The 22,442-nt window shown below is 41.0% G+C and overlaps 2 protein-coding genes across 4 annotated transcripts in view; one reads left to right on the forward strand and one right to left on the reverse strand.

The window, feature by feature from the left end:
• The window catches only part of slc25a21.L (solute carrier family 25 (mitochondrial oxoadipate carrier), member 21 L homeolog), a 198,318-nt gene extending 186,327 nt beyond the window's left edge, over positions 1 to 11,991 (reverse strand). The window contains exons 1-2 of one of the 3 annotated variants that reach the window (XM_018229295.2): positions 11,851 to 11,991; positions 8,965 to 9,032 (exon numbers count right to left, since the gene is read on the reverse strand). The gene's annotated coding sequence lies outside the window, so the exon portion shown is untranslated. 3 annotated transcript variants of the gene reach the window in all.
• mipol1.L (mirror-image polydactyly 1 L homeolog) overlaps positions 11,980 to 22,442 on the forward strand; it is a 183,213-nt gene continuing 172,750 nt past the window's right edge. Inside the window, exons 1-2 of the mRNA XM_018231144.2 lie at positions 11,980 to 12,092; positions 12,208 to 12,308. The gene's annotated coding sequence lies outside the window, so the exon portion shown is untranslated. The remainder of the gene's footprint in view (positions 12,093 to 12,207; positions 12,309 to 22,442) is intronic.

Raw genomic sequence — 22,442 nt, forward strand, 5'->3', positions numbered from 1 at the left:
CTTTTTTCTTCATTATAAAAATGCATTTCTTCTAAGAATAAAACCATAGGGAGGGAATATACGAACTCCCTGTTAGTATGGTCCATAGAGCTACCGTTGCACTACTGTGGTCTTTTGCCCTCTCTAAAAAAGCCTCCAGACCTGGTTTAATAGGACAACGTAGCAACTGCAATACCGGAGACTGATCACACTATTCCAGTATTTTTGACACTAATTATGCAAAATAATCTGCTCAGAGGAAGAGAGGATTGTGGGGGAACTGCCTTAATAAGATGCTGTGCAAAATTAGATGTGAAGTGCAAATAAAGCAAATGATTGTGATACTGAGAGATGAGCATTGGTAGATGAATATGTAGATGTGGTTTATTTTAATTAGCTACTATGTATGCAGTGGAGAGAACGATGAGAGAGTCAGTTCATTTTGGCCCATGGACCTGAACATACCTCCAGATGTCCTACAAAAAAAAAGCTAAGTGCAATGAGTTATCAGAAAGACATCACTCAGGCAAAATGAAGATAATGATGAAAATGAAAATTCAGTCAATTCTATCTAAAAAAATATATATATATATTCCCACTTAATTTTTCACATCTCTGGCTTCTGCCATAAACTTTCCCAACATCCATGCTCTCTTTGCCACCTCTCTGTCTCATCTCATTTCCCTTTCTACTCCTTCCCAATCTCTGTGGCCCTTCTTCCTGATTTTTATACCCTCTCCACCTTCTTCCCTGATCTCCATACCAACTCTGCTTCCTCTCCACACTATTCCATATCTCTCCTCTCCTGCTGTCTGCACCTTAATCATAATGCCCTCTCTGCACCTTTTCTTGGAATAATAAAATAATCATATCTTCTGGGATAAATTGGGGTCAGCACAAAAATGTGCCAAACACCGAAGGCTAGTATAGCGGGGATATCCCCTGCACGTTTATCTCGTCAAGTGATGTAACGTTTCGGGGGCGTGCCCCTTCCACAGACATGTCTGAGGAAGGGGCACGCCCCCGAAACGTTACATCACTTGACGAAATAAACATGCAGGGGATATCGCCGCTATACTAGCCTTCGGTGTTTGGCAAATTTTTGTGCAGATATTATTGGGAGAGGTGCCGACCCCTCCAGCCAGCACTAGGCAACCATTATCAGGAGAGTACCTAGGGGAAATAGGGAATCTTTTTTGCTGCCTTATAAATTGGGGTCAACCTCCAAGAGTTTGATGTAGGGATGTACAAAATCGACTATTTGTGACAAGCACTTGGATTCCACTTAGAATCCTGTTTAAAAAGGCCAAATCCTGGATAAATCCCGAACTGAATCCTGTATCCCTAGCTGTATGGTTTCCTTTGAATTAACTTAATGGTAAGAAGGAAATACTAGAGGCAAATGTTTAGTACAGGTATGTGATCCATTATCCAGAAATCCGTTATCCAGAAATCCGTTATCCAGAAATCTCCAAATTACAGAAAGCCTGTATCCCATAGATAACATTCTAATCAAATAATCAAAATTTAGAAAAATGATTACCTTTTTTCTCTGTAATAATAAAACATTACCTTGTACTTGATCCAAACTAAGATATAATTATTCCTTATTGGAAGCAAAACTATTGTTTATTTCATGTTTACATTATTATATACAGCAGGATACCAGACTGCTGGGGATGCAATGCAAAGAGGTCCCATCTGATGTATCTTCTGGTTATAATTGTGGCCCTCAAACTGGCAACTACTAGTGTTGTTTTAACACGGTTAAAGGTCACAGAAGAAACAGGTAGTAGGTGAGAGCGAAAAGGCTATAATGTTTGTTAAGTCCAATGTTGTCATGGACTCTATCTTTGACTGTCAGGGTGAGAGTTTGATGTTAGGTCCAGTGCTAATAAACCTAGTTGGTTGTTAAATGAAAACATAATTTTACAGACAGGCACAGCATGAGTGATTGCTGATAACAACACCTTCTTGTAAAGAATGAAATACACAGCGTAAACACAAGAGCAATAATATCTCATGAAAGGGAAACTGAAGGGAAACTGGCCTTGTAATACTCAGATATTTTATTACACAAGTGCACATAGTAAATGTAACTAGTGGAATGTATCCTTGTACTTGTCCCTGACAGAGTGGCAAAAGGAGCTCATAATCTGACTGGGTAAACAGCACCCATATATCTCTTAAAAAACCTCACCCAAACAACTCACACCCTAATGCCTCAGTACAGTACAGTGACAGAATGACTGCAAAGTGAATACTGTCTACAAAGTAATTGTACAAACTCCCAAGTTCTTACACCTTTCCTTGTTTATTCATTTCTCCATTGCCAGTAATCAGTTCTGGCTTGTTTATCATTTCTTGTATGTCTTTTACAGTTTAGTTTGTTTCACTTCTGAATTCTTTTGCCTATTTCATCAAGCAGATGTTGATATTGCTGTCCATGTCAAATGGCTGAGGATAGTGCCAATCACTCCCTTCTAACCTTAAGGAGTGGATGATAAGCAAACCCGCTGGACAAAGATATAACTACATTTATAGTTTATTTTACCCTGAAGCCAAGAATTATGTGCTTACTAAATAATCTTTCCACGTCTTAAAGGAGAATTACATCTTTTTATACAATCTCAGTCCCCTGCAGAGTGTAACCTCCATAACTGCACATCCCCCCCTCATACTTAATAAAAACAAACAACAGTAGGTTGGTTTCTAGTCTAGTCCAGGCTTCAAATGTGCATGCTCTTAGAGTCAGATTGTGCTAGCAGGATACTGGGGGAGTGACCCCACTCCACATGGCACTGTGGATGCTCCCATAACCCCCTTAAAAGCTGTCAACTTTTTAGAAGATGCTGCCGGGGTCTGTGATGTAAGTGGACCTTGCATCAGCAGAAATGACGTCACATGCATGTGCACAACGTCTCCAGAAGCCACCATGTGTACATAGGATTTTTCAAATCGTGGAAAATCATCAGAAATCGGGAAATGTGTAAGAGTGATGGGAGACCGGGGGGGGGGGCATACCATAAAATCTGATAACACACAAAAAAAGAAGGGGGTTGGCTGCTCTGCCCCTCTCTCCTGATCAAAAGCAGCAAGTTAAGGTGGTAAAATATATGCAGAATGGTGGCAGAAAAGGGGGTGCATGTGGAGGGGGCCCCTAAAACTCGCAGCCCCGGCTGGCCCTTGACACCCCCAGTCTGACGCTGTATGCTCCTGGTTAGCAAACCGTTACAAAGTATGAAAGAGGAAGCCAAGCAGCTTGGCATGGCATCTGTCAGCCCCACTGTCTGTTATCATAAGGTACCAAGGGAGAAGGGGCGTAATGGAGTATGTGGGTGGTACAGTGTGGGATGGGAAACCTCTGTAGGGGACCAAGGCTTTCACCTCTAAGGCTAATGTCTAAGTAACTTCACTGTTCGAATAACTCTTGATCTGTGAACATCTGGGAAACCAAGATTAGAAGCAGGAGACTATGTAGGAAGGCAATGCCAGATATTTTGCACATTTAGGGTGGTGGCAGACGGGGACGGGGAGATTAGTTGCCCAGCATCAAATCTTCTTTAATGTGGGTAATCTCCCTGAAATGCCTTCCTGCCGGCAAGAATGCGACTCACCAGCGGGATGCCTCACAAGGAAACTTCAGATGACTTCGGAATTCCGAAACATTACGTATGCCATCCCGACGGCGATTCGCATTCTTTCCGGCAGGAAGGCATTTCAGTGACATTATTCGCCCGCATTAGAGAAGATTTGACGCTGGACGACTAATCTCCCAGTCTGCCACCACCCTTAACCCCAAGGACAAACATTCAAGATATTCAACCAATCTGAAAACAGGACAATCAACTACACATAAGTGTTGCCTGTCCATTTCTTGGCAGGGTTCTTTAACCCCATGCACAATATAGTAGGAGTCATCTGACTGTACAAGAGTTCCAAGAGTCAGATCACTCATGAGAGGTGCTGGCACACAGGTGCGCCAAAGACTTGAATGGTAATAGCCTGACATGTTTCCATGCTAGCAAGTCAAGTCAAAAGGGGGCTGTTTTGGGTACTCTGGTGCCTTGTTTTCAAGTTGTTAAAAATACAGCACTTAAAGCACCTCAGAGTAACCCTGACAGATGGCGAACCATTATAACACCTCTTTGTTGAAAATCACCAAATTCTATGAACATGTTTCCTTTTGTGACTAAACACACACACAAATAGTTTTCATCCATACAAACACACACTCCAACCTGATTTATTCCAATTCTTTTCATAATAGTTTCCCTTTGATCTTTTTGTTTAGCAGTAACTGAAAAGGGCAGTGAGCGCGGTTGTGATGGAGAGGTTGCCAGGTGGCGAGATCTTGGGCAAAGCATAGCTTATCTGTCAATGTACACACAGGACAAAGGTTTACAGCTCCAACACCACCTTATCTTATGCTTGTGCTCATTAAGATAATTGCATTGCTTTATACCCTGTACAAACAACAACTGTGTTAATCTTCTCACTTTGTCACAAGGTGAAAGACATGACTGGCTTGCAGAGCTTTAGAAAAATTATGTCTGCCCTTGAAAATATGTTGAATATTATGCCATGGAAGATTTGTTTTCCTCAGTGCCACAATAACAGATTTCAACTATAATGAGTTTATTTCAATATTAATTTAATTTATTATAAAAATAATTTACAAAAGTCCCATTACATTCACAGATATAGAACTCCATGACAGCTCGTGGTTGGATGCTTACAAGTTGGGCACCTAAATTAATAGCAAAATCTTATCCAATACCACAGGCAAGCCAAATGTAATCAGGCGGTCTGTTTCTGAATACCCCCTTCCTCTGTGAACCAGTCCCATAGTGAAAGACTGTATCTATGGGATGTGGGCCCTACATTAATGTGACTATATCAGCTACAGAGACAGTAACTGGGTCGTTGAGCTGAATGACCAGGATTATCCATGGTTGAAACATTTTGCCAGGTTTCCCCACCAAAAAAAAACACTCACATAGAAAAGTGTCCAAATTACTCTAGCCACCAGGCAGAAATATGAATAATAAACTGGAATATGAATACAACAGGTCCTGAATAGAAAGATATTTAATAAAAAGCAACAATAACAATACAATTTGAATATGTATTAAAAAAATATCAAGATTTTTTTCAAAGGTTCCCTGTGTGTACCTTGATTTCCCGATTTTTATGGATAAAGTAGCACCTGGGTCATATGTTTTAATGCATACAGCACTTATTATATATTTGTGCTACGTATTTGTTTTAAGCTTACATCTGAAAAATGTTGTCTTTTTTGAACAAATATTCAAGGAGTCCAAATAATAGCAGAATGTGGACAGTACAGAGGTTGGGTCAACACAGCTAAAATTAAGAAGCGTATTTAGGCTCACCTGGCAATTAGTCTATAAAACAAGCAGTGAAGAGTGTTGATCGCTGCCTTTAATTAGGAAAACGTAGACAGGATATCAAAACAGATGAGCAGGTAACAATTAAATTGTTTGTGGAGGATACCTGTGAAACTTGTGGCTATATCAGCTACAGAGCTGGTCACTGGGTAGTCGAGCTAATTGTCCAGGATTAGCGATGGGCAAAATGATTTGCCATAAAAAAAACTCCCATAGCAAATTTGAGGGATGAGTTCGGGAATCGAGCATGTTTTTATAATGATTATTCAGAAACATGGCAAAAGATCCATCATTTACTCTGTAAATCTAGCGTTGTGGATATTGCAGCAGAATGGCAAGATTAAAACAAAGACAAGTTGATTTAGAGCGTCGTGCCCCCACCTGTCAAAAAATCTACTGAGGGGGCCTGGCACAAACAGTCCTCTTCCCTTGGCTCCCCTCCCGACTCACTTGGGTCACACCTTTTGGACCAGTTAAAAGATGAGTCAAGGAGCGGGACTATGATGCAGCAGACCCCACGGTCCGGGTCCCCCTGTTGTCTACTGTATAGGTAGTTACGCCTGTGATTTTGATCTCTATGCAATGTTTCTATCTGAGTCAGACTATTGTAGATTAAAGTGGATCGCATGTAAATTCCACATACATAATATACCAGGCATTGGCAGATCCAGCCTGGAGTTTGACTTAAAGGGATACTGTCATGGGAAAAAACTTTTTTTTCAAAATTAATCAGTTAATAGTGCTGCTCCAGCAGAATTCTGCACTGAAATCCATTTCTCAAAAGATTTTTTTTTATTCAATTTTGAAATCTGACATGGGGCTAGACATTTTGTCAATTTCCCAGCTGCCCCAAGTCATGTGACTTGTGCTCTGATAAACTTCAATCACCCTTTACTGCTGTACTGCAAGTTGGAGTGATATCACCCCCCCCTCCCTTTCCCCCCCAGCAGCCAAACAAAAGAACAATGGGAAGGTAACCAGATAGCAGCTCCCTAGCATAAGATAACAACTGCCTGGTAGATCTAAGAACAACACTCAATAGTAAAAACCCATGTCCCACTGAGACACAATCAGTTACATTGAGAAGGAAAAACAGCAGCCTGCCAGAAAGCATTTCTATCCTAAAGTGCAGGCACAAGTCACATGACCAGGGGCAGCTGGGAAATTGACAAAATGTCTAGCCCCATGTCAGATTTCAAAATTGAATATAAAAAAAATCTGTTTGCTCTTTTGAGAAATGGATTCAGTGCAGAATTCTGCTGGAGTAGCACTATTAACTGATGCTTTTTGAAAAAAACATGTTTTCCAATGACAGGATCCCTTTAATGATTGGTAATCAATGAGGTTTCAGGTGAACTGACAAGGTTCACAAATCTTTGGCATCAAATAAAACATTTCTAGTGAAGGGGGAAATCACTAAATGCTGTATGATCATTGCCACTGATAAACAACACATTCTACCATTCAAGTGGGAGAAGCTACAACTCTTCGATGAGGATTTACTCTAACTGTACAACTGGCTGAAGGGAGGAACCAAATATGTCTCAATAATTCAGCCGTTCCAAAATTCCCACAGAATTTAGTTTTTTTTGGGAGTGTCTACCATATGTGAGCAACAGGACACATAAAATATACACCACACAGAGGAGGAAGAAGGGGAAGGGGATACAAAACATAGAAGTCCCAATCTTTATCTACCACAACATTTGTTAACTACAGCATAAGTGAGTCTACTACAAAAAAGTTTGTCATTTGCCCTACTTGTCTGGGAAAGTGAATTATTTAAACTTGCATTGGTTATTCACTCCCCTCTAGTTCACCCGTCGATTAGACTATATAAACAAGAGGTAAAGAGTGTTGAACGCTGCTTTTAATTGGGAAATATAGACAGGATATTCCAAAGGGTGAGGAGGTAGCGATTAAATTGTTTATGGATGATAACAGCGTAGTAATCTGCCCAGGATAAGGGAGGGGGCACCGTGGTGCTAAGCTGTTCTGATTAGGTCAAGGTCTATGAAACTGTTGATCATGCATTTAACACAGGCTTAGGAAGAAATCAAACCATTTGCCGTCCTTTAAAAGGTATTAAATAAAGATAACGTTTTTTTTCCCAAAGGTTTGCGGTGCGCACTTTGATTTCCCAGTTTTTGAGCATGAACTAGCATTAGGTAGCCCCTGGGGCATATATCTTCATGTTTAGGAGTGCTAAAATCAGTTTGAAAAATACACTATCTTTTCCAGAAGAGGATTGCCCGCTAGGGACCCTAGGCAGTTGCCAAGGGCCCGTCTAATTGGAGGGGCCTGCACAGTAAAAAAATGTGTGGTTTGGATGCGAATGCGATGTAATCATAGATCCGATCACATCACCATCATGGTCATGGAGACCAACTTGCAAGATCTGCTGGCTTCCCCTTTCTTTTGGCTGGCGCGTCACACCACCCTAACGCATTTAGAAATGTGTGCTTTGGTTGGGTCATTCTATGCAGCACATCAATGACAAACTCAAATAGCAAGTCTTATGGTCATGTTCATGCTTAGAGCTGTTTATCCAAACTGCTAGGAGATACTGTGTTGGATAGGTAACTTGCCTGTAAAATGGAAAATGGCCTACTTTATATAGAAAAATGGAGATAGATACATTTACATAAAATTGTGTATTTGGGAGTTATCATGTTACATATTATAAGGTCCAAACTGCTATTTTTTTTGCAAGAAATCTCATCATGCATACCACTGGATTGGTGCCTGTATATTACAGGGGTTGTAAAACTAGAAATTACATGTAAGGTCCTCATCAAAGCAAAGATTTTTCTTTGGTGAACGACCGATTTTCGCGAAATCCGACCAATCTGTCAAATTTTCGTGAAGTTGGTGGGAATTGAACGATCGTACGTCTTACGATTTTTCGTCCGACATCTGTCAGAAAAATGATCAGCCAGGTTAAAAAAAATGTATTGGTCCCAGTGCAATCTATCTTTGTTTGCAGGGCCAAGCAGCTACCCTCAGTTTTCCTGGCAATATCGCCTGAAATGTTTTTTTTAGTTGATGGACAAATCGTACATTTAAACGATCGTTTTGAAATAATCGTGGTCTCACGATAATGATAAGATCTTTTAAAGATCTTTACATCTATGGCCAGCTTAAGCAGGTCTGGACTGAGAATGAAATTAGGCCCTGGCATTTTAGGTACACAGAGGCCCAAACAGAGGCCCAAAAAGCACCCCACGAGCCCAATAAATAGTGACTGTCTATGGATATTTACAGCAGCCCCTCTGGCATTTGCCAGAACACACAGATTGCCAGTCCAGGCCTGAGCTTTAGTCTTATAAAAGATATTGTCATTTGAAGCAACTTTTTCCTACAAATTAAAGGGATTATTCACACTTTACTTTTTATGGTTTTAGCCTGTTTACCCTTTTGTTTAGCAGCTGATTAAAAGATCTGTAACAAAGCATACAAGGCTGAATTTACCCTAGCAACAAGGCGGTAGTTGAAACGAAAGCCTGTAATAGGAGTGGGACTAAAAAAAGATAAGTAACAAAAAGTGAAGACAAAAATAAAATTGTAGGCTCACCGAGCAATAGTTTTCTGTCTGTCGGGGCCTGTGACTTCTAGCGACCAGATAGCAGGTTAAATTCCAAGCTGGAAAAAGCAGAAAAGGAAGGCAAATAACTCAAACACTGTAAAAAAAATACAAACTAAAAAGCTGCTAAGAATAAGGATTTAGTCTATAAAATACTAAAATTAAACTTAACAGTAAATGCCCCCTTTAATTAAAAATCTGAAAGATATTCTGTCACGATTTTTGTGATGTAGTTTTTATTCCTAAATGACACTGTTTACACAGCAAATAATTCACTCTACAATATAAAATTTAATTCCTCTTTCTGAAACATTAGGCTGTATCTTTGCTATAAACCAGCGGTTCTGGAAGCATAGATGGCTTTTTGGCTCTTTTTAGCCCTTCTCACCCTAACTAGGTCTGGTTTTCCATTTCGCTACTCTCCAAGTCCTACCAACTCAGAAACCATGTTACGAAGCCAATATGTTGCACTGATGAGATCTAACAAGATATATGTTTGGATATATGGCTCTGAACCATTAGGTTGTATCTGTGCTATAAACCAGCAGTTGTGGGTGACTATGAAGATTTTCATTCATCCAGGTCATGGTATATCTAGTATAGGTAAATCTAAAAACAACTGGACTTGCTAATTACTCAGCAAGTCCAGTTGTTTTTAGATTTACCTATACTAGATATAGCAGTTGTGGATGCATAGTTGGCCAAAGGGACATAAAGGAGTGATTTGCATGTCTCCGCCCATGATGCCTTATGAGAGAATTAAAACTCTCGTTTTTGGTATTTAGGCAGTGCTGTGTGTATGGCATGAGACAAGTAAATGCCTTCTGATTTCAGAAGGCTTTACTTTGCATGTTATTCCTGAACCAGCAAGTGTTTTTCTTTTATTTGTTATATTGGTGTGTAGGCAGCCGTCTCAGGTCATTCCCATTGTTCTGATGATGGGTTGCTGGGGGGGGGGAGAAGGGAGGGGGTGATATCACTCCAACTTGTAGTACAGCAGTAAAGAGTGACTGTAGTTTATCAGAGTACAAGTCACATGACTGGGGGCAGCTGGGAAACTGACAATATGTCTAGCCCCATGTCAGATTTCAAAATTAAATATAAAAAAATCTGTTTGCTCTTTTGAGAAACTTTAAGTTTGGAATGAAGGTAAACTGGAAAGCTGCCCAGAATTTGATTTCCTTCATTAGGAAACCTTGTATTTTATAGATTACATGATGTAAAATTATAGCTAGTGCTTTGTGGGCTTATTGGGCTTTAAAAAATAACCACGTCCAATAATGATATGTGTCTACATCGGATTATAATATGTTTTTCGTACGGCTCAGTGAGCCCCAAACACCACTAAGTATAATTTAAAGGGAATGCAAAGCCAAAATTAAAACCGTACAGCCCATATAAACTACAACCTGCTTTGGCAATCACAGGGTTAAGGACTACTGCAGTTCCACGTGTTCACAGTATAGCTGGGGCAAAAAGAAAGGAGATTTTCCATCAGCCAATAGCATGTGAGTAGCATGTTCCTATAATGCATTGCTTTGTTTAAATAACATCAATATGCAACAGGAGGACGTAGAGGCTCAGAGCAGTGCCTGGCTGTGGATCCTAGTTAAGATCCTGTTTCCAGTGAACGTCAAGCTTCCATGTCACAGAAACCATCAGTCACAAGACTTAAGTCTCAGGGACATCATTTATATTCATGCTCTGAGCTGTCCCTGCCCGCATCATCACAGCGTGCCTTATTCTTCATGCAAGCACTGATATATAGCTGCATATGAACATCAGCCTGGATTAACCACTTGTTAGCCATTCGTATGTTTGATTCTCTGCACTGGGGGGTTATAAGCAGCAGCGTAACTACCTATCAGGAACAAGTCCAGACTGGAAATATGTATATTCTGGTAAATGCCAGAGGGGCTGCTGTAAGATGTCATAGACAGTCACTATTTATTAGACTTGTGGGGGCTGTTTGGGCCTCTCTGTACTCGAAATGCCAGGGCCTGTTTTGAATCTGAATGGCAACCAGGGGCCCCGAAAGGATCTACACCCTGACAGCACCCACTAACCATGCTGTCAAATCAATTCTCTGACAGGTGCAGGAAGGAAGGTGTCAGGGTAACATGACATAGAGGGTGGGAGGGTCCAGATTTTTTTTTTTTGCAGGGGGGCCCACAGAGTGAAGTTACAAGGGCTTATAAGGGCTTCTATTATACTGGCACTGAATGATTATAATACATATGCTAATAAACAGGACTCCCTGTGAGGAAGGTACTACATCCCAGGGTGCCCAGCTTCTTTATAACTCCTAGTATTCCCAGGTGGACAGCACACTGGGCTGCAGGAAGATATAGTATTAAAAGGCTGGTTCACCTTTAAGTTAACTTTCAGTATGTTATAGAATGCCCAATTCTAATCAACTTTTAAAATTGGTCTTAATTATTTATAGTTTTTTTTAATTATTTGCCTCCTTTTGACCCTTTCTAGCTTTCAAAAGGAGGTCACTGACCCCTTCTAAAAAACAAGTTCTCTGTAAGGCTACAAATATATTGTTATCGCTACTTTTTATTGCTCATCTTTCTATTCAGACCTTCTCCTATTCACATTCCAGTCTCTTATTCAAATCAGTGAGTGGTTGCTAGGGTCATTTGGACCCTAGCAACCAGATTGCTGAAACTGGAGACCTGCTGAAAAAAAAAGCTAAATAACTCAAAAAACACAAATAATAAAAAATGAAAACCAGTTGCAAATTGTCTCAGAACATCACTCTCTTCGTCAAACTAAAAGTTAACTGAAAGGTGAACAACCCCTTTAATATCACACATTGTAACTGTTAATCCAAATGCATCTATATACAGAAATAGAGTAAATAACACTCACAGGTACGCCGTCCTTAAACCCACTAGGAACTAGACACAACCATTCCCGCCCCACCCCCTGTGCCCATGTTGCCAGACCGGAAACCAGGAAGCAGGAAGTGATGGACAAACCACACTGGAACGCAAATAAACGCTTCTCGTAAATCAAAGCGCCAGCTAGCGTTTAAATGACAAACTTCACTTCGGTGGAGATACAGGAAAAAAAAACCGTTATTATGATAAACGGAAGAATTCAACTACAAAGTATAACACGTTTCCTTTGTGTGTTTTCTGTTTTGTTACTCCACAGGCTACTTAATGCGTAAACCTTCTGCGTTTCATATTTCGCTAATCTGTAAATTTCCCCTATAAACACTAGGCGGCGTTTGGTCCCAATTAGTTTGCGTGCCAGCGTGATTTTCTTTGAATTTCCGGCTTCTTGGTTTCCGGTCTGGGAGAGTGCACTGGTGCATCACTTAGGTGAGTGCTCATTTTCTATACATTATATGAATATGTTTGTGCTGATGTGAGCACTGCCGCTGATGGAACACTGCCTGGGACGCTAAAATATATGGGCAGTGGGGAGGGTTTTCGTATTGTTTTTATGCCGAGCGGATATCAGGGCAGCCAGATGACAAAGTGCAGCCAGTCCTGATTGGAGTACAAAATTACTGCAAGGTTCAATGTTTGCCCGGGTGTAGTAATCTATAGCAACCAATCATATGTTTGCTTTTAAACAGGTGACCAGTTAATGCTGCCTGCTGATTGGTTGCTATAGGTGACTAGACCTGTTGCAGGGTACAGCTCTTACCGTGCAGCCTTGCTCACTGTATTTCAAGGGGAACTGTCGCAAAAATGTAATATAAGCTTCATCATACCGAATACCGAAATAAGAAACTTTATAAATACAATCAATTAAAAATTCGGTGCCGTTTCTGAAATAATCAAGTTTATCTTCACTATTCCTTTAACCTGTTTCTCTTCATTCTGTCTTCATGCAGCAGTTGGGTGTCAGATGAATGATCCAATATATCTTATAGGGGGCTCCTTTTGCTTAGAAGAAACAGATGCTGAGAGAGGAATAGTGAATATAAACTTGATTATTTCAGAAACAAAGAATATTTAATTGATTGCATTTAGAAAGTTTCTTACTTTAGTATGAGGAAGCTTATATTCAATTTTCATTTTTGCGCTAGTTCCCCTTTAAAAAAAAACTCACATGGGTCTAACTACAGAAGAAGCAGATCCTGCAGATGCAGGGGGCCCCAGGAGGTATTTGGGTCCCATGAGGCCATAGTTAGGGTTGCCACCCGACCTAGCCGGTAAAACGCCTGGGCAGATGATTTAACCAGTATGTGCTACATTTAAAGGCATTCAATCGGTATAAGCTTACCGCTGTAAACGTGGGGCCCGGGTGCACACGCCCCAGACCTTCAGCAAGGGGAGTCAAACACCAGAGAAATTCAAAAGAGGCTGGCACAAGCCTGGCCCCACGAAGTAGTGAAGCCATACCTCCCAACATTTTGGAAATCAAAAGAGGGACAAAAAGTTGTGCTGCGCAAATTTTTGTGTCCGCGCAAATTTTTGTGGCCACGCCCATTTTTGTGGCCACACCCCCTAATTACCATGTTCATTTTACAAATTGTAAATAAGTAACACACACATACAAACACACATACAGACAGATACACACACACACAGTGAAACGCATACATACAGTGACACACACATACCAGTGGGGATGTGCTGCTCTCACACACACATGTAACACTGCTCTCACACACACACAGTCCATCTCCGCTGTAGCACCGCCCACTGATGTCACAGGCCGGGATGCAACTTACCCCTGTCCCACGGCAAATCTGTCGGACGTACCTTCCCAGGCGTTAGGCGATACGGTTGCGAGAGGCCGGTGATAGGCCCACACTCCCCGGCCTGGCTTACTCAGTCCCCGGATGTGACGCTCCCGAGTGTCTTACTGGGAATGACCAACCCTCGCCATGAAGGGCCTGAGTCCATCTGTGCAACCGAACCCACTGTCACCCACAACAGCCAATCAGCATCCGGCTTTGAGCGCTAGGGAGTCACCGATAGGCGGAATTGAGAGGTTCGGCACTGTGAGCGAAGTCACAGCAACTTCCCTATGGCAGTTACACCCCGCCCCCCGGCGGACACAATATCCGGTAATTGCGCTTCTCTCTGGCCCTTCCGCCGCCGGTTACAGTTGCCACAAGCTTTCACACCCTCAGATAGCGTGTGCGCCGCCATGTTTGTTATCGTATATAACAAAGGCCATCGTGCCATCGCCGCCTCCCCTCCGCCGCTGCTGGCGGGATGCGGGACAAATGAGTCCACTATCCGGGACAGCGGGACAGACACCCAAAAACGGTACTGTCCCGCGGAAAACGGGACGGTTGGGGGGTATGGTGAAGCCGGCAACAGGTTGTAAAAGAGTTAAAAAAACCTTATATTTATTTTCCATAATTAAGAAACAGGCCTAGTATGTGCTACATTTAAAGGCATTCTGTATAAGCTTACCGCTGTAAAAGTGTCAGGCCTGTTTCTTAATCATGGAAAATAAATGTAAGCTCTTTAAACTCTTTTACAATCTGTCTCCGGCTTCACTACTTCCTGGGTCCAGGCTTGTGCCAGCCTCTTTTGAAGTTCTCCGGTAAAACGCCTGCCAAGGCCAGGGCTGGTATTACAAATTTAGCGGCAATGTTGTTGCCGGTAAATTTGTTATACCCTTAACAAAACTCTTGGCCCGCCCCCAATCCACTGGAAACGTAACTTTTTTCCATCTTTCTGGTCATCGCTGTGATGTGACTCTGCCCCCTTTGAATCATGGGCCGGCCCTTTTTCATCATGGCCTGCCCCTTTTGTTCCTGCCCCCACCACCTGCCAGAACAAATTTTATGAAAGGGTGGCAACCCTAGCCATAATTCATATACAATTTCAATAACAATTCGGAAAACTAGTCAACCACTAAACAATTTGGGGGCCTGAAAAATAATTTGTTGTGGGGCCCAGTAATATCTAGTCACGCCGCTGGCCACTCTGCTCTGTGTGGGAAGTGAATGGCCAGCAGTGCTTTGACTTTGCAACAAATCCATTTACACAAGGTTCTGATAGTTCTGCTGCCTGGCTTGCTTACCTGGACCATGGAACATGCAACACCACATCCGAACCCAGGGGATATGATAATATAAGCCTGTGTGAGTAGTTCTAGCGTGCCTTCATTCTAAACATGCCCCATGGAGCACATCAGATTCAATTGTTGTTACTTATTGGATTCTTCCAGTAGGTGTCAGTGTTTCCTTCATGATTTTTTTTTATAATAAAGTTAAAGTTGTTAACTTTTAGTATGATGTAGAGCGTGATATTCTTAAACAATATGCAGTTGGTTTTCATTTTCGTTTTGTGGTTTTTGAGCTATTTAGCTTTTTATTCAGCAGATCTCCAGTATGTAGTTTCAGCAAACTGGTTGCTAGGGTCCAAATTACCCTTGCAACCACATACTGATTTAAGTAAGAGACTGGAATATGACTGGCAGAGGGCCGGAATAGAAATATGAATAATAAAAAGTAGCCAAATTAATATAAGTGGTTGGCAGGGTAGGTGTTATGATTCCCATATCCCTTAGGGCTCTTACAGACGAGCGTTTGAAGCTGCGCTCCCCTGTGTTCCGTTTTTATGCGTTCAGCCGCAGGGGAGCGCAGGAGTAGATGCATTCAGTTTTTTTCAATGGGGCTGTACTCACACAGGCGCATGTAGGCGCCGAACGCAGGAAAAATCTCAACCTGCGTTCCGCGCCTACATGCGTCTGTGTGAGTATAGCCCCATTGAAAGGGGAGCGCAGCTTCAAACGCTCGTCTGTAAGAGCCCTTATTAAATCAGTGAGGAGGCTACAATGATCATTTTCCTCATTCAGAATGCTGTAGATAACAGTGAGACTTCTTGTAAAGATGTGATAACCTTCTGAGGGTGACTGCATAGCACTGACTATCTGTGTCACCTGCGCATGAGCCAAACATGGACCTCTGATTTACTATTTTTTTTTGCTGATATGGAGTGCCCCATGTTGGACTTTTGATCTAATGAAGAAGACAGGGAACATGTGAAAGTGGAAAAGGGGAGAGAGTGAAGGAGGAAAGTGGCTGTGTGTGTATTAGATACAGTCACCCAGTAGATCTGTTATATTTTTAATTTTAATGAATAATCCCATGATGCCATGCTCTACTTTATATCTATTTATTGGACTACTTTGTGTTTCTCTGTGTCCATGTGTTAAATGTTCCTTAGAAACACCTATTTTGAGGGAAACACCTAGCAGCTGACTTCCTTATCTTGTAAAATCAATGTAAATAGCAAAGCCTTGTGTTAAACACACCTTCTCTTCTAGTTGTAAGCACTTGCAGACGAGGCCCTGCTTATCATTGGCATCTATAAAAAAAAACCTCATATCCCTCTGAAAATATAAACAAACTGTCACATTAACTCCTACAGTTACTGTGGCAACAGTGACACAATTAGTTATTTTTAATTGACATTTTTGTATCAATATTTATTGGGAAAGGAGATGATTACATCTCCCCCTGATGCTCCTGTTACAGGGTGGAAGAATTAAAAAGTATTCATACTTCGTGAGAAGAAGTTGATTTAAAAGGGAACTCCACCAAAACTATTTCTTGCACAATGAAAGAAAATGTAATTCCAAATAACTTTCCAATATACGTTCATTACACACTTTCAATGGTTATAACTTTATTTATAAATTTAATTGAAGGCAGTATTTGTTTATCCCTTTCCATTCTCTGGTTATGACTCTTTAATCAATGTAACAGAGGTCAGGTCTTCTCCAGGTCTGTTAATTATATGATCTCTGGTGTACAATGGCTGGTTCTAAACCGTTTTAAACCATTTTAATCCGTTCATCTGTTTAATCCATTTTCTTATTTTAATCCATTTGCCAGTCCTACTTCTCAGGAGCCATGTGCAGTATGTTGCGCTGATCACATCTATTAATTGGGATGGAAGCTGTACAAATTTGGATTTTTGGCTCTGAGTTTATGTTCTGATAAACCAGTGGATCTGAATGCATACTTGGCTCACAGACAGCAAATATACATATTTCTGCCCATAATTCAGTGAGGTTTTAAATATTTGATTTTTAAGGCTATGTTAACATCAGGTATGTGAATACCTTCAGTTCTGGGCTTTTTGTCTCCTTTTACCCTAACTTAAGCCAAGCCTCTTTGTATCTCTGAACGACCTTTAAAGTGTACAGTTGGTTACTTTGTAGTTTACAATAGACTGTAACAGAGTAATAGAACTAAGCAGAAAAGCAGTAGAAGACACTTTCTGAGTCAGTAACTTAAAGGGACAGTATGCATCTTCTTTAACATCCTGAACATAACGTTCTGAACATATTATTTGCCAAATCACAAACAATCTACATTTTTGCCAAATAGGAGAACTGCAGTTACTCCATGTTTGGTCCTTGTGAGGTAGATAATTCGATTACTGGTTTACAGCCTCCCTCCCCTTTATTATGGCTGTTCTGTTAGCAGGAGTCCATAATGCAGGAAGATTGTCTGTGCACTGGGAATCTAATTATTGCCCTCTCAAGGACCAAACATGGAGTAGCTTTAATTTCCCTGTTTGCCATTTTTAGATCAAGAAATAACTTTTCATGGTTAAAACATATGGCAAAATGTATCTCTACCACAAGTCCTATTCATTGCACTCATGTTGAATAAGGGGATATACTGCCATTTAAGCTGACAGAACAGAACAGCAGGTGGTACCCTGTTAAAAGTTGATGATATTAGCACTGTAAACTGCTAATAACGGATAACTGATCTTTCTGAATTTGGATCTTAATTCATTAAGTCTACTAGAAAATCATCTAACCCAATAAGCTTGTTTTGCTACCAGTAAGGATTAATTATATCTTAGTGGGGATCAAGTACAAGGTACTGTTTTATTATTAGGGCTCTTACTCACTGGCGTTCTGACCTGCGCTCCCCTGCGTTCCGTTTTTTGGCGTTCAGCCGCAGGGGAGCGCAGGAATAGACGCATGTCATTATTTCAAATGGGGCTGTACTCACTCAGGCGCGTGTAGGCGCCGAACGCAGGTTGAGACGCAACATGCTGCATTTTTCCTGCGTTCGGCGCCTACACGCGCCTGAGTGAGTACAGCCCCATTTGAAATAATGACATGCGTCTATTCCTGCGCTCCCCTGCGGCTGAACGCCAAAAAACGGAACGCAGGGGAGCGCAGGTCAGAACGCCAGTGAGTAAGAGCCCTTACAGAGAAAAAGGTAATCTTTTTTTTTTTTTTTAAGATTTTTGATTATTTGGATAAAATGTAGTCTATGTAAATCGGAGCTTTCTGGATAGCAGGTTTCCGGATAACCTATCATGAAAATGAAAAGAATTTAAAAAATGAAAATTGAAAAAAGTGTTCAGAAGGGTATTTTAAACAATTCTGCATTTAGTTGGTTGCATGGATATATGTACCCTTTAAAAATATATTTTTGTTATATTCCTGGGTGACGTTGGGTGTGTTTTTTTTTTTTGTTCTTTTTTACTGCCACAAATAAAATGTTATAAATCACGAACCTGGATTATTCACCTCTCAGTAGTTGAAAAAAAATTTAATGATTTTTGTTGAACTTGAGAATCCAAATAATTGTTTTCATTCAGTGAAGAAATGCTATCATTTCCCAGCAAACTTTCTGTACTGGTTGAAACATCCAACAAAAAAACGAGTACATTGAGTTTCAGCATATTGTAGTGTGTGGATTAAAATATGAAAGGATTATACAGCAGATGAAATATAACCCAACCGTTTTTAAAGACAATAATGATAAAAAGCAGAACCAGACAGAAACTTTATCCAGTGATCGGCCACTCTTTCTCTGCACTCACTCAGCTGCATAGTAGGAACATTCTGATGCCAGTTTTTTTTTTTTCCTGTGTGGAATTTCAATGCTTATTGAGGTTTGGTTCTTGTGCTGAAGACTAATGCATGCCCAAAACCTGATTCTCATACATCATGTAAAGTAAAAATAGACTTGAAGGGGACATATACCCAACCACACTAAGTAATGTAAACTTGTTCTGAGTGTTCTTCCGAGCCCTTGTGCAATTTAAATTAGTAATTGCTTTTTCTTTTTCATGATATTAGCAGTTTGATACTTCTTCCCTTTTGTTGCACGCTGGCAGCCACCGGACAGAAAGGTAAAAGCTTAAAGGGCAACTATTGAGATGATTCATCCCATGGAAAAAAATCTGTACTGTTTCTGAAATGATTAAGTTGTTCTCACTACTCCCCTTCTCAGCAACCTGTCTTCCTTCATGCAGCTTTGTGTTGCAGTTGTTTTAACAGTAGGCTTTAATACATTCTATATGCAAAGGAAACATATACACAATCAAAATTTGACTTTGACTCCTGCGTTTACTGAGAGGGGATAGTATTTTTTAATTCATTATACATTAGAACCAGGCAGGCCAGGACTGGCAATCTGTGGGTTCTGGCAAATGCCAGAGGGGCTGCTATAAGGTCCCATAGAAAGTCAGTATTTAGTGGGCTGGTGGGGGCTGTTTGGGCCTCTGTGTACCTGAAATGCCAGGGCCTATTTTAATTCTCAGTCCGGACCTGGAACCAGGGCCGGACTGGGGGGCCGGGGCCCACTGGGGTTGTTGTCCGGAGCCCCCGCCCCCTGCTGCGCCGACGACCTTGTGCGCAGGCATGCACTACGTGTTTCAGTGGTCGCGGCAGGAAGGAACATGTAAATCGTGGATCTAGGCCGTTTTTTTCCCGGGCCCTCATCCGATCCTGAGCAGAACCCCCATTTTACATTTTTCATGGCACCTTAAGAAAATGGTGTAAAATCCAGGAAAATGTAAAATCAGGGAAATGTGTTATGCATAATATATAGTTGAGACCACAAAACAACAATGTGAAATGAGGGAAAACTTAAAATCAGGGGATGTAAAATTGAGGTTTCACCGTATTTAGAAAGTTCCTTATTTCCTAGCAGTGAAGCTTATCTTAAATTCAAGTTTCAAGATAGTTCTCCTTTAAGTTATTTCTGCAGGAAGCATATGCTGTTGCTTCTCTGTTCAGCTCTACCCCTTATTTTTTACTGAGTGAAAGAACTGAGAAGAGAAGCGTCAGGAGATGCTTCCTGCATCAGTAACTTAGGCTTCTCCCATTCATGAACACATGATATTAGCAGTGTTAAACCTGATTCATCAGGTTTACAGGTCACAATCTGGTCTGCCCAATGAACAGATTTAATAGATTGTAGCCATGATTTTTTTTTTTTAATTTAAAATAATCTTGAGCTTGCTCAGCATTATTTACAAAAACATAAATGATGCTGGTGTAAAGCCATCCACAGAGACATGAGGAAAGGAAGTTTTACCAACAGTGTAGAATAAGCATCTTGTAAAAGTAATCAAGTTCTGAAATTCCTTATCTAGAGGTGATAATAAGTTATTATGTGTACCTTTTTCTAACTACTTCTACCATCACAGCTATTTCTATTCCTGATGAGCAGAGGTTTCTGAGCTTGGAACTTCATAAAGACATAAGGAATTCATTGAAAATGTGAGCAGTGTGAGTTACGGGGGAGCATGCCTGCGCCTGCTCAGCCGCCATGGAAACAGTAGAGTTCCCGTTCTTAGGAGGCATGGAACCTTTTATGTTGGGGCAGATTAGCTATTTATATAAAATAAACATTATCAACAAAAGGCACAGCACTGTCTGACCGCTTTATAACCTCAAAGACATTTTTCTCAGCTCCACCCTGCCGTGCTTCCCAGGTGCAACAATTTATCATGTTACTACTTAGTGTGTGGGGCTCCCTCTGTGTGGCACAGCGTAAGGGCCCACCCTCTGACTCCTTGCCCTTGCACAAGTGTGAGGCTAGGGCATACCTGCGTGTTGCCTCTTTTCTGCTTTCACATTTGGCTTTTTTGGTATCAAAAATACATTTATTCAGGTAGAACAAGGGCCTCGAGTGTTCAACAAAGGCTGCACATTTTCAAATGTTCTGTATAACAAGGTTATTGGCCACTGTACTGTGATCTTAAACAAGAACTAAAGCTTAATTAAAGGGCACCTGTTGGGCAAAAATATTATGCCCAACCAAAGGTACGGGCACCCGAAGATTTTGAATCAAAGGCATGCACAGAAGTTACATACAGAGCAGTGAGAAGACACGGGTACGGATCCTAGGATGGCAAAATCTTGCGGGTTGGGTTAAAGTTTTGCAGGTTAGGATCAGGTGTGGGTTCAGTTTTTACTGACCATCACATCACTAGGGGGCAGATTTATTAAGGGGAATTAGAATTTTCAAGAATCAAAACTCTCAAACTCGAATTGCGAATTATCCAAACGCCATTCGAATTTTAATTCAAATTTGAACTTCGAGATTGACCAAAACTATACCCTGGGAATAATTTGAATTCGACTGTTCGCCACCTTAAACCTGCCGAGTTTATGTATAAGTCAATGGGAGAGGTCCAGTGACCAATTTAAAGACATTATTAGCTTTCCTGACATTCAAGTTTTTTTCGGAGAGTTTTAGATATTCGATTTTTTTTCTAAAATACCCTCCCAATCGAATTTCAAGTATATTCACGTGAACTCACATGAATTCGAAATTCGAACTTTGATAAATGGGCTTCTTGATGTTGCTACTAGAAATTTGACCACATTCACCAGGTCATTGGTGAATCTGTATGTGACAGTAGCCCCTCTCATACATGGGCCCCGGGGGGCAGAATTTCCACCTTTTGCTGTGTTGAATGGGTGGGCTCCTGGCAGCAGGTGGGCAGATGATGTTGTGGAGCAGGACAGGTCTATGATTGATTGCCATGCCATTAGCTTCAAAGTTCTGATTTACGTGGAAATACATGCAGGCAGTTTTCACCCGGACAGCCTGATTTTCAAAAGGAACAACAGGACAGGTGGCATCCAGGGAGCCATATCACTGGCAATTCAGCCATCCCCATGTGTAAGAAATATTGTGCCTTAGAGTATGTGCTTGGTATTAACGGCTAGAATTTACTAACAGAACTAAATGGTTTGCTTACATCGTGAGCGAAGATAAATTTCCTTCTTTCTGAAAAGGTGCGGAAACTTTACTCCACGTTTCCCGTATGGTAACACTGAAGTTATTTTGCATCAGGGAAAATTTAAAGGCAGACACATAAAATGAAATGAATTAATGATCTGCGATCGCCGGTTTCCTTTTGCTGCATGAAGGGTCGCATGAGGACAGGAGGGCTATTAAAGGTACGTTGCATAATGTGGGTTGATGTACAGATTTCACGGTATATTCACAGAATGTTTTAGTGACACCTTTGGAGATTAGTTTATAGAAACAAAACAATAAAAGCATGTAAAGGTCAATAAGAGGTAAATCGGTTTAAAAATAGGCTTAAAATCATGCAGATTACACCAGTTGCTAAAGGGTATATAATGACCTTTTAGACATAAACACATTGGTGAGCTAATGAGAAGAGAGAAAATGATGCCAGATATAAATCTGCTCTGCCCCAGGGCCATCAGAATATGTGGGCTCTAGATAAATGCCC

The sequence above is a fragment of the Xenopus laevis genome, chromosome 8L, assembly GCF_017654675.1.
Source record: "Xenopus laevis strain J_2021 chromosome 8L, Xenopus_laevis_v10.1, whole genome shotgun sequence".
NCBI lineage: Eukaryota > Metazoa > Chordata > Amphibia > Anura > Pipidae > Xenopus > Xenopus laevis.